This window comes from Pimephales promelas, chromosome 14 (assembly GCF_988280905.1).
Source record: "Pimephales promelas chromosome 14, fPimPro1.hap1.1, whole genome shotgun sequence".
Lineage (NCBI taxonomy): Eukaryota > Metazoa > Chordata > Actinopteri > Cypriniformes > Leuciscidae > Pimephales > Pimephales promelas.
This window is the reverse complement of record NC_142782.1, coordinates 1,891,224-1,909,529: the sequence shown is the minus strand read 5'-3', so window position 1 is coordinate 1,909,529 and position 18,306 is coordinate 1,891,224. Positions and strand designations below refer to the sequence as shown.

General features: G+C 35.1%; 1 long non-coding RNA gene across 1 annotated transcript in view; it reads left to right on the top strand.

Moving 5' to 3' along the window:
- Nucleotides 1–18,306, top strand: part of LOC148973614 (uncharacterized) — a 543,652-nt gene that overhangs the window by 370,524 nt on the left and 154,822 nt on the right. The window lies entirely within an intron of this gene.

The following is an 18,306-nucleotide window of genomic DNA, read 5'->3' as shown; positions in this document are numbered from 1 at the left end:
GTCAGAATTGCGAGATATGAAGTCAGAATTGTGAAATATAAAGTCAGAATTGTGAGATATAAAGTCAGAATTGTGAGATATAAAGTCAGAATTGCGAGATATGAAGTCAGAATTGCGAGATATAAAGTCAGAATTGCGAGATATAAAGTCAGAATTGCGAGATATGAAGTCAGAATTGCGAGATATGAAGTCAGAATTGTGAGATATAAAGTCAGAATTGCAAGATATGAAGTCAGAATTGCGAGATATAAAGTCAGAATTGCGAGATATAAAGTCAGAATTGCGAGATATGAAGTCAGAATTGTGAGATATAAAGTCAGAATTGCAAGATATGAAGTCAGAATTGCGAGATATGAAGTCAGAATTGCGAGATATAAAGTCAGAATTGCGAGTTATAAAGTCAGAATTGCAAGATATAAAGTCAGAATTGCGAGTTATAAAGTCAGAATTGCAAGATATAAAGTCAGAATTGCGAGTTATAAAGTCAGAATTGCGAGTTATAAAGTCAGAATTGCAAGATATAAAGTCAGAATTGCGAGTTATAAAGTCAGAATTGCAAGATATAAAGTCAGAATTGCAAGATATAAAGTCAGAATTGCAAGATATGAAGTCAGAATTGCAAGATATAAAGTCAGAATTGCGAGATATGAAGTCAGAATTGCGAGATATAAAGTCAGAATTGCGAGATATAAAGTCAGAATTGCAAGATATGAAGTCAGAATTGCAAGATATAAAGTCAGAATTGCGAGATATGAAGTCAGAATTGCAAGATATAAAGTCAGAATTGCGAGATATAAAGTCGCAATTGCGTGTTATAAAGTCAGAAATGCATGATATAAAGTCAGAATTGTGAGATTTAAACTATTCTGAGGGGGAAAAAAGTTAGTCTTTTTTTCCCCTTAGAATTGGCCTGATAAGTCGCAATTGCGAGTTTATATCTCACAATTCTGAGAAAAGATGTCAGAATTCCAACATATAAACTCGCAATTATGTGTTATAAAGTCAGAATTGCGAGATGTAAACTCGCAATTGTGAGAAAAAAGTCACACTTCTGTCTTCTTTTCTCAGAATTGCGACTTTATATCACACAATTCTGACTTTATATCTCGCAATTGTTACTTTATAACACACAATTCTGACTTTATAACTCGCAATTGCGACTTTATATCACGCAATTCTGAAAAATAAAGTCAGAATTGTGAGATATAAACTCGCAATTGTGAGAAAAAAAGTCAGAATTGTGAGAAAAAAAGTCAGAATTGTGAGATAAAAAGTCACAATTATTTATTATATTTTTTTATTCAGTGGCGGAAACAAGCTTCCATAGAATTTAAATCATAACAACATTGAATAATTTTATGCCGTTGCATGAATAGACATGCATAAATCCAGTAGCAGATCTAGGCAGGTGGAGCTGGGGAGGTGGAGGTGTTCAAAGCAAACACTCGCTCTATTCCGTGCCGAAGTGTGGGATCATTTTGTCTTTACACGTTTGGCGCGCGAGCAGCGCATGTTTTTTTTGCCGTGCATATTAATCAATGAGTGCGTTCATTCACACCGCGGGCGTCGAGCAGGACCATCGCGTGAGCAGCAGTGAAGCGCGGGTTTCGGCGGAGACTCTATTTTTGCTGCGCTGCTCACGCTCAATTGAAGTGAAAGCACACTTTTGATGGACAAAATTAATATGATTTCACACAAAAAATAACCAAAACACTCAGACTTTGCATGTCTAGTGTGTTTTAACAAGAACTGCAGTATGTCAGAAAAGAAAATGAAGACTCAAATTTTATAGAAAATGTAGCCTACCCATTAAACTTGTTTTTAATTATTCAGTTTGGGCTTTGAACAAACTTTAAAGGAGAACTCCGGCGAACAATGAACCTTTGGTCTAATAAAACATCGGTACACAGTCGACCGTTCTCTGAGATTTGTTTTCATGATAATCGAATGTAAAGAGTTTTATCTCTAAAAACTGTTTAACGTATAATGCTAGTAATGGGGGCATTGACTAAAAAGAAATTGCTAGTTTATACCACTATGCCACCATGTCACTTTATGAAGACAGTTCACTTCGCGTATACAGACAGGAGCCGTCGTAAAAAATAGTCTCGATAAGTCAAACCACGAACGTCGTGCTGAGTGATCTGAACTGTATGAACGGCGTTCGGGGATCGACTTATCGAGACTATTTTTTAAGATGGCTCCTGTCTGTATACGCGAAGTGAACTGTCTTCATAAAGTATCTTCTTATTAAACGGTCTGTACACTTACAAAGTTCTCAATGCTTCGTTTTGCATGTATGGATTATGTTACTGTGTTAGTGTGGGGCTATTTTGAGCCTTGTTAGTGGTATAAACTAGCGATTTCTTTTTACTTAGTCAATGCCCCCATTACTAGCATTATACGCTAAACAGTTTTTAGAGATAAAACTCTTTACATTCGATTATCATGAAAACAAATCTCAGAGAACGGTCGACTAGGTACCGATGTTTTATTAGACCAAAGGTTCATTGTTCGCCGGAGTTCTCCTTTAAGTCTATCAAGTAGTTTATGAACAACTTCTAAAAACAAATTTAACAAATTTGTTTTGTTATTTTTTTTATTCTTGCCAATACACAGCCCTAGTAAAAACAGAATGCACGCTTTTTTCAGAAGCTTTACACTAGTGGCACCACCAGACTTTTTTAAATTACATGAAAATAAAGGTTTCAAAAAGGTTGTTCCAAAAAAAACCTATTTCTATAAGTGTCATGAATTGAATAGATTTGACTTATTTGCATCTTCTGCTTGTTATAAACTTCTCCATGTTTTATTTGTTACATCTGAATTTATAACAAAAAAAAAAATGGAATAAAACAAAAATGGAATAAAATATTGCCCCTTCATTGGAAAAGCTCATTTCTGGCACTGATTCACATATTTGTTTATTTTTATATAATAAGAAAAAAAAAACATGCCTCCCCTAATGTGAAAAAAAACATCAACAACTGTAAATATATATTTATTTTATATATATATATCTATTTTATTTTATTTTTTGCTAAGCTCTTTGAATGAACATAAAAAAAATCATGGAAAGGATTTCCACATGATTAACTTTCTTAATTTCAGTATTATGCAATTATGTTATTTCAACTTATTGTACTTGCGTTGGGTCAACTTAATTCATTAAGGTTGATTCAACTTATTTACTATGTTTGGGTACAGCCTTATTTAATAGTGTCAGTGATTTTAAAAATGAGAAGAATCCTCCACAGTCATTATAATTAAGATTATAATTAAATATTTAGATTTTTAGGTTGTTTCCCTCAAAACTACTTCGGACAGCCAGCAGAAATCCCCTTTACACATAATGTATGATTCCCCAGGGCCTCAACAAAAGCTCTCACACCGCAGTGACCACACACTCGGCCTCTGAATGCCGGCACCGTGCCACAGCAGAGTTATGTGCCAAGCGGAAAGAGAAATGGAGGACGAGTTACTAATGCAGTCAGGAACATGTAGAACAATACAAAATATCCCTGGAGGTAATTAAGGTTTTGTGTTTGGTTGACCTTTATGAAGAAATTTGGTTCAGTTGTAACACCTACAGCTGGCAGCCATACTGGATAGAGTAACTTCAGTCACAGCAATGAATCCTGCCTCATAAAATGCAGCACTTCTTTGGGCTTAAATGAGTATTACTGCCTTAGAGGAGAAGGAGGAGAAGTTCAGGCATTTTCCAGAGGAAACCCAGAGCAACAGACAACCGCAGTGTGAATAAAAGCAAATGCTCAATCACTCACTAAACAGCTGATTAGTGCTTTTCTAAAATGACTCAGACCGACCCCTTTCTAGCTAATAGGGCTCAAAAGACAGGTTGGGAATCCCGGTTAACAGGGAACGTTCTCAAGGTTCTCTCAAAGTTTATTAACAAAGGTTCACTCTAAAAAATGCTGGGTTGTTTTAACCCAACTTTGGGTCAAATATGGACTAACCCAGCCGTTGGGTTAAATTTTTACATTACATTTTTAACCCAACATTTCGGGTTTGTCCATATTTGACCCAAAATTGGGTTAAAACAACCCAGCATTTTTTAGAGTGTTCATTGATTAACATTAAACGGTTAGTTCCCCCCTAAAATGATCATTCTGTAATTATTTACGCACCCTCCTGTCATTCCAAACTCATAAGACTTTTGTTCATCTTCGTCAAACTAATAAAGATCTTTTTGATGAAATCTAGATTTCTGTCCCTACACAACTTCATTCTCGTGTTACGCAGCACGTTTGAACTTCAGCAAGAACCAATCAGGTTCATTCTCATGTTACGCATCACGTTTAAGCTTCTTCAAGAACCAATCAGGTTCATTCTCGTGAAACGCAGGACGTTTGAGCTTCTTCAAGAACAAATCAGGTTCATTCTCATGTTACGCATCACGTTTGAGCTTCATTAAGAACCAATCAGGTTCAGTCTCGTGTTACGCATCACGTTTGACCTTCAGCAAGAACCAATCAGGTTCATTCTCATGTTACGCATCACGTTTGAGCTTCTTTAAGAACCAATCAGGTTCAGTCTCGTGTTACGCATCACGTTTGAGCTTCAGCAAGAACCAATCAGGTTCATTCTCGTGAAACGCAGGGCGTTTGAGCTTCTTCAAGAACCAATCATGTTCATTCTCGTGTTACGCATCACGTTTGAGCTTCTTCAAGAACCAATCAGGTTCATTCTCGTGTAGTGTTTTACGATTTTTTTGAAGGATCAAAGTGGTAATTGCGTGAACTCAAATTCTCAAAAAAGGCAATGAAAGACTCCAAGTAATGTTTTTAAAAATGAATTCACTTTCATTGAGAGTGTTTCATATTTGCATGGACATTCACAGCCTCAAGCAGACGACCTATTTAATATTTAATATTCTGCGTTCATGTTAAACCTCAAGAGCATTGAGTAGGACCTCAAACAACAAATCACGACTCATCTTCCAGTAAGTCTCTCCCCCTTTTCGTTTAGGATCATCCACATGCCGAATGCAGCCAGCTGCTCCTTTTAATCAGCCTTGACCCATCATGCATCCAGAGCGAACAAAAGCAAACAGGCATTTATCTTCCTTCCCTCAACATTACACTTCAGTTCACTGACAAGCCCCTTTCTCTTCCCCTTCTCTCCACTGTAGCCCACCACCACCATCGCTTGTTACACATTTCCATGGCAACATTAGCTTTCTATGAATGGCATGGCAACGTCAAATAGTATCTTGCCCTAGAACAGGAGAGAGACAAAAGAAGGATGACCTGCATGTGGAGAGAGGAAGGAGATCTTCCCAGAAGAACCCGCAAATCTCCACCGGAAACATCATGAGCTTCATGAGTGTGAACGAAACAGAGTTTTAACATCATGGAGAGAAAGATGAGGTCACATGATCTGAGCAGAAGCTTGTGGAAACATTTCTTAATCTCTCGAGTTGTTTAATGGATTCTCAAACCATTAAGTTTGTCTTTGGAAATTATTAATGGAACCTTTTAAGAAACATCAATTCGTTTCTATCAAAGACGAAAGGGGTGACGGTCAGGGGGAGTCAACTTTAGGAAGTGTGGGGTAAGATGTGCCAGTTTAATCATCTAGCAAACTGTGCATTATTTGGGGTCACGTGAGGGGGGGGTCCATCATATACAGCTGTCAGCACACAACGAAGTTTCTAAAAAAAAAAAACTTTTTGTGAATTTTTCATTACGGGTGGAGTGGTGGTGAAACTTAGAAATAATAGTGCCTGAGTTTATTCAATCATATTTATGAAATGACACTAGCTGATGATTAAATTAAAAACAAATCAATCAAAAAATAATGCTAATATTTTTATTATTATTAATATTAATCTATCTATTTATCTATCTATCTATCAATTATTCTTTAATGTAATAATTTCATTTAATTGTACGTTTTAAAAGTACATTTATTTATAAATTAATTTTTAACTGTACATATGAAAAAAAAACACTTTTAATTTCAGATAATGAAACAGACTTAGCCACATTAGCTTTAGTTTCATTGGACAAGTAAACCTAAGCCCTGTGTGTATATGACGGCAGAACTAAGTGTAATTTCACAGTGCAAAAGCAATTACATAAAACCATCATTCATAGCAGAGAGCATTTGGTGTCATAAAACACCTCAGACTCCTCCTTATCAAGACATAAAGTGGACAACACAAAGAAAATATCCTCACAAAATATGACCACTGTATTATTTGGATTAGATAAAATCCATTAGCATTGATTTGTGTACATTTTTGATGTTTTCTCGTGTTCAAACGTTTCTATCAGGCACTTTGTTGGCAGCATGTTTGTCAAACCCTATCTGACTACAGCAGACACGCTTTATGACCGTTCTCCCTCTCCACCATCAGTGCGGCCAACAAATCACCATAGAGACGCTCTTTAAGGTCTGCCATAAATGCTGCTGGGTGTCAGTGGAGAAACAAAGAGGTGCGAGAGAGAAGAAAAACTGGACCAATCAGAGGATGCAATCAGAGTTAGGTGTGCAGGGTTTGGAAGGTCACATGACCAATTTGTCCAAACTGACCCCAGGATTCAGACCGCCATAATGAGCCAGTGAGAGGACACATGTTTGATGGGGAGGGTTGGAGTGGGTTCAGCTCTCATTTGGTCATTTTTTTCGATTAATACGCATATTCTATGAGGAGAATAACAATGATATGGTAAAAAAAAAAAAAAAAACACTACTTAAGCTTAAAATTAATGTAGGCCTAATCTATTAAAGTTTTTCAAAATAGATAGTTGGCACAGCATGACTGACTGACCACCAGCTGTCCTTTTGACATATACTGACGCCTTGTGGGCACTTTGTGCAGTGCAACATTGAAACTAGACTCATAGCCTATTATTAGTTTATAATTATTATTATCAGGAAAAACGAAGGCTAGGCAGACTAGCTTATAGGGTACGGATGAAACCTAGGTACCTATGCTAATTTTTACTGTAAAAGCATCACAAAATAAAAATCATAGGCTAGGCTAGCATAAATGATTTGCTCATGTTTGCTGTACCTTATCCATTTCCTTATCCCGAATGCCTGTAATCAATCAGGAAAAACAGCTCAGACGATTTATGATATTACACAAATTATGCATAGTTTTAACCATGTGAACTGCAGTTTATGCTAAACATTGTGATTTTACCTTTTCAAAACAATCCATCCAACAGTACTAGCGATTTGTGCTCGTTCTCAATGACACGCCCACAATAGTTATATCATGAATATTCATGAAGGCGCCATCGAATTTATTGCTGTATTGTGTACATTAAATAAATGATTCAAACGTCGAGCAAGTTTGGTGCCGCGAACTCCAAAAATACCGGTAAAAATCAAGCAAGCTGGCTTTCCTCTTCCATGAGTGGGTTTGGTGGCACGACCGTATTTTACCGCTCTACGTCCGCCATCTTGAAACGGTCAAGATTTTAAATGCTGTTCTGTCTTCACACCATGATGCCACAACACGGCGCAGATGAGACATGATCGCTTTATATGCTGTTCAGATTAAAATTGAGCTTTTATTCACAAACATTAATCTATTCACATGGTAAACAGAAGCTCTTGTTTGCTTGACGTGCAAGAACCAATGAGGTTAGTTAAATCTTAAAGACCTAAGTCTTTAGGACTTTTGTTCTCGCGTGTTATGTTCGGTTGAGCATGTTCGGTGATCAATGTGAATAAAAGCCTAGATAAATCTGTTCATCATATAAAATGATTGTTTACTAAACTAGAAACTACTCAATGCATATGGATTAAAGTGGTAACTTAGTTGCAAAGCTTTCATCAATGGAGGAACAGAAATATCTTAGATTTAATAAAAAAAAATATTTATTTGTGTTCTGAAGATGACCGAAAGTCTTACGGGTTTGGAAGGACATTAGGGTGAGTAAATCATGGCAGAATTGTTTTTTTTGTTTTTTTAATCAGTTTGACAGAATAATTTTCTACTTCAAGTGCTATGGGAAGTCAAATGAACTTTTCTTAACATTTTCCCATACTTCTCCTTAACAGATATTATTTTCAATTCATCATGCCCTTACTGATGTATGTTTTTTTTTTTTTTTTTTTTTTTTTTTTTTTTTTTTTTGTGGAATATCTAAAGGCCATTGGTTCCTAATCGGTCTTTATTAGAACAAAACACATTTTACATTTTAGCTCTTAATTCTACTTTCTATATGAAAATGTACCATAGTTCTTGTTATTGTATAGCATTTGTTACAACAAGGCTATAATTAAAGGTAAGGCCATTAATAATGCTGAGGCCACCACAGTAGATGTTTTTTTTTTTTTTTTTTTTTTTTTAATAATGTCTTGTAGATGTTATTCGCGGGCAGCCAATGAAGACCTATCTCTATCTGCTGGGATTATGCAAATGTATTTTTTAAATATTAAATAATACACTGCAGCTGAATTTGTTTAAATTGACCAGTTTTGATAATCATTTAGGCTGCAATGCATTGTCTGTCCACAAGAGGCCATTGCTGAACAACTACTCTCTTTACCATTGGACATGCTGCACTTACTTGGTTGAAATGAGTCCGAAACAGTAACCTAATTGTTACCTCTGTTTTATTTACTACCACAGGTGAATAATATTGCTCTTTAACGCTAAAACATTTCATAGTAATATCATTATAAATACTGCCATCGAAGTCCAACTCATATTCGCATCAATCTTGTTACCTCGATTAAAAACCACTGTTTTTTTTAATTATTGCATTAGTTTTTTACATTATTTTTAAATTATTGTTTATGATCCTTAAATTTTTTGATCATCATGATAACCCTACAAGTTAACACTATGAATTTTGAAGCATCAATAGGCTAAAGTAAAAAGCTAAAGATGAACAAAATGGTCACATGATTCAATAAACACTATCAATAACTCAAATCAGCGAAAGCGACCATTGAGTTCACATGTTTGGCTGAAAAAATAATAATAAAACATCGACATTCGAACGATGAAACCGGAAGTGCTAAAATGCAACTCGTTTTGGGGTTTTCAAAAATATGTAATCCCTTCAGCAATCTATATATAATTGATTGAATTATGGTAGAGATAATCTAATATTAAAAATATTTTTAACCCATGACATTTCACATTTCATTTTTTCAAAACTGTTAGCATCAAAAATTAGCATTAGCCCACAAGATTGAATGTCAGTGCAAAAATTTCTTTAAACATAGATGTTTAATAACTTCACCATCGAAAACATTACAAAGTATTTTTTTTTTAAACTGAGGACAAATGTTTTTGTGTGTGTGTGTGTGTGCCTTGTTAAATTCTGATGCAGATTCCTACACAATGTGTCTTTAATTTGGCCAAAATCAAACGGGTAATTTTCTCCAAGCAGAGATTATGAGTTTGTGACAGTTCATAAATGTGGTTCATTGACCTTTCATTAAATGTTTAAAGTTATTAGAGATTATTAGATTTAAATGCATCTGAAAAGATAAAAAGGGAGGCTTGCGAAAAGTATAAGCAATGCGTATGACCATAAAATCTAATTTCTGGCTTCTTTATTTCACATTGCGCCAACAGTCATTTTAAAACAGTATCTATGGATTTAATGTTACATTTCTAGTGCCTTGTTTTCAAGTTTGCCAGAACACCGGTGCTCATGTCAGGTCATTGAATAATTATATTAATTTATTGTCATAACAGTGATGCAACGAAATTACATTATAGCATCAATCGACAGGGTAATCCGGGTACATTTGCTCTGTTCACACTAACGTTTTCAAGTGTCTCATCCACACTGAAACATCTGAAAACGCTGATACGAGAGACCAGACATAATAAAGTTAAATCAAAATCTTAATAGGACAGCAATTGCGAGTCATTTTTCTAGGGCTGTCAAACGATTAATCGCGATTAATCGCATCCAAAATAAAAGTCTGTGTTCACATAATATATGTGGGTGTGCACTATACTATTATGGTAAATGTTATATATAAATCGCAATTTTTTTGCGAAATCACAAAATCAGTCCTTTTGATCGCAAAAATCACACAAAAAAAATCGTGAAATCGTGGAGGGACTGATAATTATTTTGTATATATATAAATACACACATATGCTTGTATATATTTTCATGTACTGTATATAGATTTATATATAATTTATATTATATATAAATATAAATATTTTATATATAAATAATATTTTTTTCTTAAATATACATGCATGTGTGTGTATTTATATATATATACAAAATAATTATACACCGTGCACCCACATGTATTATGTAAACACAAACTTTTATTTTGGGTGCGATTAATCGCGATTAATCGTTTGACAGCCGTCGTCTTTGCAGGAATGTAATATGTAGATTGTATGAAGTAACATTTGTCTTTAACAACACAGGTCTAAACGGATATCTGCATCACATGACTAAACATGCGGCATCGTTTCCAGAAACCCTAGTTTTCACATGCAGTCCACAACATGTGTTCTCAAGCAGACTTCAATAGCTCCGAACGTCAAATTAATGAAGGATTTCCCCTGGCGTCATCAGTCATGAAAAGTCTTTAAAGCGCTCATTGATCAGCGTAATAACCCCATTAACATTTCTCAGCGCTGATTCATGCTTTCACGGCTGATCAATCTCGCCCGCTCCTTTTGTGTGCAGAGTCTCGTGTCGGTGTCGTGGCTTCCAGTTTCAAAGCGCGTGTTGGGGAAGGGAGAGAGGGGTCTCCTCTGTCCTGAATCGCACGCTTCGGGTCGGGCAACCGGACGTTGAACTGTGGGTGACACCGGGGCAGGGGAACGCTCTGGAGGTGGGCAGAAACATGCTTGTTTTATGGCCTGAACAGAGCGGGGGGGGGGGGACAACACAAATGGCACTGAGGTGAAGAGGTCGGGAACATAATTCTGAAATGCACGGATAAATCACAGACAAGAGCTGCTTCAAACACCTGATGGTGCAGCACAATCCATCAAAGTGTGTATCTATCATGCAATTTATGTTTTACGTGCATTATGATACGCACTTTATGGAGTGTGTGTAAAACCATATGAATTCCATGATCAATACAATTCGTGCATGAGATGGTGTTGCTTCACATTTGAGCTTGTGAAACACAATGCAGAAGATGAACAGGGCAACATGAGGACGCTCACACCTTGTTAAGTTTTACTACTTGTGCATTTGTTTGGCCAGGTCTCGATTGCCCCCTTTGAAGTGAACAGGGACCCGGGTGAACATCAGTCGTGCCGAATCTGGTGCGTGTGTGCGGTCCAGGTCCTGGATTTGAACTGATGTAGCAATTTTGAATTGAAGGACATATAATTGAAATTAAAGAAATTGATTACAGCTGTTTTTAATTCTAGATTATATTTTTGCTATTAAAGGAGTAGTTCACATCACGTTTGAAAACTTTTGCTGATGATTTACTCACCCCCGTGTCATCCAAGATGTCCATGTCTTTCTTTCTTCAGTCGAAAAGAAATTAAGGTTTTTGATGAAAACATTCCAGGATTTTTCTCCATATAATGGACTTCAATGGGGTCCAAACAGCTCAAGGTCCAAATGAGAGTTTCAGTGCAAACAGTTCAAAGGGCTTTAAACGATTCAAAATGAACGAAAGTCAATAGATTCGTTTCGTTCGTTGAATGAAAAGATTCATTCATTTTGATGAACGAGTTCGAACAGGAGAGTCACGAACGCTCATCACAGAACAGAGCAAGGCGAGCATTTGAGCTTATAAAACTTAAACTTTGTTATTTATTTATTAAATGAGCGATCGTTTTGATGGATAAGACCCTTATTCATCGTCTTGTGTCGTTTAAAGCCCTTTGAACACTTTGCAGTTTGCACTGAAAGTGTCTTTTGGACCTTGAACCGTTTGGACCCCATTGAAGTCCATTATATGGAGAAAATCCTGGAATGTTTTCATCAAAATCCTGAATTTCTTTTCGACTGAAGAAAGAAAGACATGGACATCTTGGATGACATGGGGGCGAGTAAATTATCAGCAAAAGTTTTTTCAAAAGTGAACAACTCCTTTAACCATTAATCAGTCAAATAACCACTACCATTTCAAAAGATTTTGATCTTTAATTCTTTTATTAGCATTATAGGACACATTCAATTGATCAAAAGTTGTGCATCAGTTTAGAATCCCATTTCCTGGATTTGAATTCAACAGGTTGAATGATTTGAATTTAAGGAAATAGAATTCGATTCAATTCACATTTATTTGCATAGCACTTTTCACAATGCACATCGTTTCAAAGCAGCTTTACAGAATTTAAAGTATATCAAATTAAAACGTTTAAAAATTAAATGATTGAAATTGACCATTAATCAATGAATAACCTCTACCATTTCAAACGTTGTTGTTTTTTTTTTTGTTAATTAATGCTTTTATATAGCAAGGATGCATTTAATTGATCAAAAGTGATGTAAAGATATTCAAATTAATTCTCATTTGAACTTTCTATGCATCAAAGAATCCTATAAGTGTAGTATGGTTTCCATAAAAATATTAAGCACCGCAACTATGTATAAGATATTATAACTGTTTCTGGAGCATCAAATCCTCATAAGGATCATGTGACACTGAAAACTGGAGTACATCATAATATTGTCACCAGATGAAGAACACAGATTCAAAATATACATACACAAGGTTTAATCCAAAAGCAACAAAAACTGTATTCCAATAAACACAGCCAAACGAGACTTCTTTCAAACGCATTAAAAGCTCTTGATTGCAGCAATTATGTGACTTAACTGTCACCGTCCCACAGGTGGGACGTTTGCCACTATATTTTTAAAACAATAATATCTTAGTAAATACCTTAAATAATATTGACAAACTATATATCATTTGAAAGCTTACGATCTCTAGTTTCCATATTTGGTGACTGATTTTCAAAATATATTACAGAGGAGCCATAATTTATCAATATAAAACAAGAATATTTTCATACTCATAAGGCGTGTTCAGACCTTTGTTTTAAAATAGCAGTAAACATGAAAAATCATGAAAAAATGGTAGATACCTCAGTTTGTTTTCATGCCAAAAGTTCAAAAGATAGAATCCATTCAATTATTTTGGGAAAAAAAAGGTCTGAAAAGTTTGAAATATCAAGAAAAAAAATAATAAATTCACCATTTGTGACGTGGCAGCTAGCTATGACTTACATGCGTGTGCTTTGTATGTGTTTCTTAGAAGTTCAATTCATTTCAAAATCTGCCAAACTTCCCATACTACTTCTGAATAGGATCTCTACTTCAGAAATTGTATGAAAATTGTGAAAATAATGGTTCATATCACTCAAAACACGAATGGAAATGCAGGCGCCATTATATGGGCAGTAATGGAGTCTGATTGTGCCCTAGTGAAAAAGTTGGGTACTGCGCTCAAACTAAATCTTACTGAAAGCTCATTTTTTGAGATATCAACCTAAAATTTGAAACACAACTTGTTCAAATTTTTGGCTTTGATCTTTCTGCCATTTTAGAGTAGCCCAGGTTTTGAAAATATATATTTTAAGTAAAATATGAATAATTAATATTTTTACATTGTACATTTCCATAAACTCAAACTTCTATAACTTTTTTTCTGTTTCACTTTCTTAATTTATTTCACTTCTACAAAAATCTGCCAAATGTCTTCTTTAAAACAAGACCAATCATATGCCTATATTTCAAAGCATTCTTGAATTACAACCATTTAAGTTCGAAATGTGCATTTTCATGTCTATTCAAAAAAGGGGGGGGGGTTAACAGGTTAAAAAAAATACCTGTGTGATTTATTTATTTTTAGCAAAAATATGTCCAGATGCAATAAAACAATGTCAGTCGCGTCACACTCGATGACGGCAGTCGGAGAGGATTGTGATGTCAGCTGTGGATTGCTTCACTTTTTTGTTTTGGAAATTCGTTCCTTCTACCTGTACACGAAAGGCTGTCCTAAATTGCATGAAGGAATGCAAAGTCAAGTGATTAAAGGAGTAGAGAGCAGGTGATATTTCAGTGTAAGGGGTACTTAGTATGTGAAGCCTGACTAGAGGAGAGAGAGTGTGTGTTTCTGCTATAGGTGAAGCTGTAAGATCAGGTTCTGTGCAACAGACACACATGTTTCTGTGTTCAAGTTTGTATGAATGGGTATTTAGTCAGAGTCCAGAAAGTGTGATAAGAGCGAGCATGAAGGAGCCAGCTCAGGTTTCCCTTCACAACGCCAACGAAGAGGAGAAAACACCTGGCGGCTCGAGAAAAGACATTATTGTTATAGTGGTGGAAATATTTCAAGTATCTGTACTTTATTATGAGTATTTTCATTTTGGAAAACTTTTACTTTTACTTCTCTGCATTCCCAAGCGTAATATTGCTCATTTTTACTGAATTCCATAAAAACATGTTGTTCCTCGTGAAGAAGTGAACACTGAGACGCAAGAGTGATGTTTGACTGATGAAGGATTTTAACCTGTTGATCCTGAATGAGAGTGAGTGTTATATACGTGTGCATGGAAGTGAAGTGTACAAATGTTATTGATTATAGTTTTATTGCTTTTATATATTATATTTAAAATGTTTATTTATTGCTTGAGATCCATATATGAAGAGTTCAGATGCAAAAGCCTCTAAATGCCATTTGAAATTTTCTTCTTTAATGATGATTTTTATCAAACTTGTATATTTAGGTTCAGTGATTTCACTTAAATAATAATTAATAGGTAATTATCATTGCCATTTAAGTGAAATCACTTAACTTAAATATACAAGCTTGATAAAAAATGATCATTCTAGAAGAAAATTTCAAATGGCACTTAGAGGCTTTTGCATCTGAACTCTTCATATGGATATATCAATATATTATGAATCTGAATCTAAAGGATTCATTGGTGAATCTGACTGATCCAACTCACTGATTCGATGATCCGCTCATAATGACCCACTCACTAAACAGGGTTGTTTCAACCCAAATTTGGGTCAAATATGGACAAACCCAAATGTTGGGTTAAAAATGCAATTAAAAAATGTACAGTTGAAGTTGTGTTAAAATTGTCCATAAAACTTTTCCATATTTTACCCAAGTTTGGGTTCAAACAACCCAGCATTGTTTCGAGTCAATCGTCCCCGAGCTTAAATGAGAAAAGTTACCAATGAGTTTTAGTACCGGTTGCTGTAAATTAGATCATATTTAGGTCATGACCTTCACATTTGTGAACCAAATCGTCTATAAAATTAGTGGTTCCTCTTAAAATGTTTTTTAACAGACGTCTGTATTTTTACACATATTTACATACATTGTGTTTCCCTCCATTTCTAAAATATGGTAGCATATATTACTAACACATTTTCAACTTTATTATACTACAATGTTACTAATAATTCATGTTTTTATAGTGTATAATAAGCGTTGGAAATACAATAAATGGTTTGGGTTACACTACGATGTTACAGTGTAATTATGCATTTGAGTTAACAGTTAACTATGTAATTATGCATAGTTATTACTTGAGTAACTACATGTAATGTGTAACAAGGGCACTTTAAAATAAAGTACAGATATTGCTCATTTGCAATACTTTAATTGCATGCACTAATCATCCTTATTAGTGTTGAACCCAGTGCTGCTGGAATAAACATGCTGCATCGATCAGTACTTTTTATTTTTATTACTTTTAAAAATAGTATTTTTGTACTTTTTCTTGTAATATCTATCTTAATAAGATATCTGTACTTATATTCAAGTACTTCATCCACCACTGAGAATAGTTACAGTTTTTGCTAAACAAATTGTATTGCTATTCCTCAAACATTGTGGTATATCTATATATGAAGAGTTCAGATGCAAAAGCCTCTAAATGCCATTTGAAATTTTCTTCTTTAATGAGGATTTTTATCAAACTTGTATATTTAAGTTCAGTAATTTCACTTAAATAACAATTAATAGGTAATTATCATTGCCATTTAAGTGAAATTACTGAACTTAAATATACAAGTTTGATAAAAATCATCATTAAAGAAGAAAATTTCAAATGGCATTTAGAGGCTTTTGCATCTGAACTCTTCATATATAGTATATCTGATGCAATGCATTCAGCTTTATAAGCATAAATTATATAATACTCACCTAAAGGATTATTAGGAACACCTGTTCAATTTCACACTGAAATGTCATTGGTCCAAAATCTTTCTCCACATGACTGTAGTTTAAACATCAAACATCAGATGCCTTCTGATTGGCTGTTCTTGTGTGTATGTTTGTCCAAAAAAGAGCTTGTCGCTGTCTTGTTAGGACTCAGTGTTGTACATTTTGAGAAATGTAAGAAAATTTGACAATGCCAGGAATTTTAATAAAACATATTGTTATATTTAACACTTGTGCTGAAACTTTCGAACCCGAGTTGTACAAACGCAGGTCCCTTCTGACATCCTCACACATCCAGTGTTGTTTCTAACTTCACATTCAGTTATTTATTTGTTTTTGCCCATATTTAATCTTCTTTGACTAACTTTTCAAATGAAAAGCACAGTGCCACCGAAGCGACCCAGTGATTAGTGCGGTCAGGCACACATGCACAGACAAGTTCAGACACTAGAAACCGTTGCCTGCAAGCGTACAGTGCCCTCATGTACCGACAAATGCTTTTCCCCGGCATTGTTCTGACCAGATGAATTGCATGCGTAATCATTTCAGACTGAATGTTTGTGCTGGTGGGAAAAAAATAAAGTTCATAACCACAGTTATGAATGACGTCAGCCAAACACGTAGCCAAGTATACTCTATTGTGTGCGAACACAGACGAGCTTCAACCTTGTTCAGTTTCTGGCTTTTTTCTCTCTAGAAGTCATGAGGGGAAAAAAATATGGAATTTAATTTACTGGAAATACTAATGCGCCCTGATATATGAGAGCAAACTGGTGTCATTCAGAACAAAATCAGGCCAAAACGAAACAGCTTGACAAAGCTAACCTTCCAGAAAGCACCATTGGTTGGTGTGGTGATGATGTAATAGGTGGGTGTGGCTCTGTGGCTCCGCCTTCTTTGAGGTGTAATGGTGCGTTCACATGCTATGGAAATATGATATTTTCCACTTGTGAACTGGTATTTGCCAGTGTGTTGCGTTCAAGTGCTTTTGTGGTCGTAATGTGGTAAAAAGATGGAGATCCAGACCTGTTATTTAGCTAAAACTATTTTAGATTGCTTAAGTCTTAAGAAGATGATTTATCAAAACTCAAACGGTAAATAAATCGCTGTATATTTTCTAGATCATGAATAGTATATATTTTTACCATTCACGACTCTCGCGTCGCTCTCCGCCATTTTGCAAAGGTCAAAGGTCATCTCATCATCTCGCGCATCAAAATATTCTACTATGTTCATGTGCATTTCCACGTCTGCTTTTGGTATTTACCGTAATTGCCATTTCACGTGAACGCACCATAAACCTTCACCAGTTCGTTTCTTCTGTTCGGCCCATGAGAGCCGCTTTATAGTAGAAACTGAAGTTGAAAGAGACACTGATACTGGTTTTACATGTTTAATACTGTTGAGCTGCTGCTTTCAAGCAATATACTGTGTATAAAGTGCTTTATAAATAAACGAGACGTGACCTGCAGTTTTCTCACCGCTGGCATGCTAGTCGTGTGTTTATTGTGTTATTGAGAGGAGATCGCAGCACATATTCATCTCTCAAACCAGAATCTGTTTACGGTAATCTCGAAACAGAGCCCAACCGATAAAGGATTTTGAAGGCCGATACCGATACAAATATTTTTGGGTTTTAAAATCCGATATATCGGCCGATGATTTTTTTTTTTTCAGAAACGCGCAACAAAACATTAACAGATTTCCCTAACATAGTTATTTATGAGTTTTAACTAAAATGATAAAGCATTTTAAAAAGAAACTTGTTTCATTTATTGTCACAATAGAACAGAGGAACATCAAAATATATTAAAGTTCTGATAAATAAATAATAATTAGTCCCTACATTGCCTTATAAGCTACCTTATAATTACAATATTTTTTTATTAAATATTGTTGGATTTCACACACATGCAAAAGAAAAGCTAACTTTTATGCACAAGATACGTTTGATAGTTTTTCTCTATGTCTAAATGTTCACTCCCCGCAAGTCTAACTTACATTTTACAATGCAGGGACTGTAACTAGAGATATGCTAGTTATAATTATAAATACAGTAATAATTACTTTATTTAGGCAGAAAAAGTTTATTGTGGTTTCCAAGCTCATTAATGTTAACGTTAGCGGTCTTCCAGTGACGATAGCGGCATTAGCTAGCTTTGTGGTTAG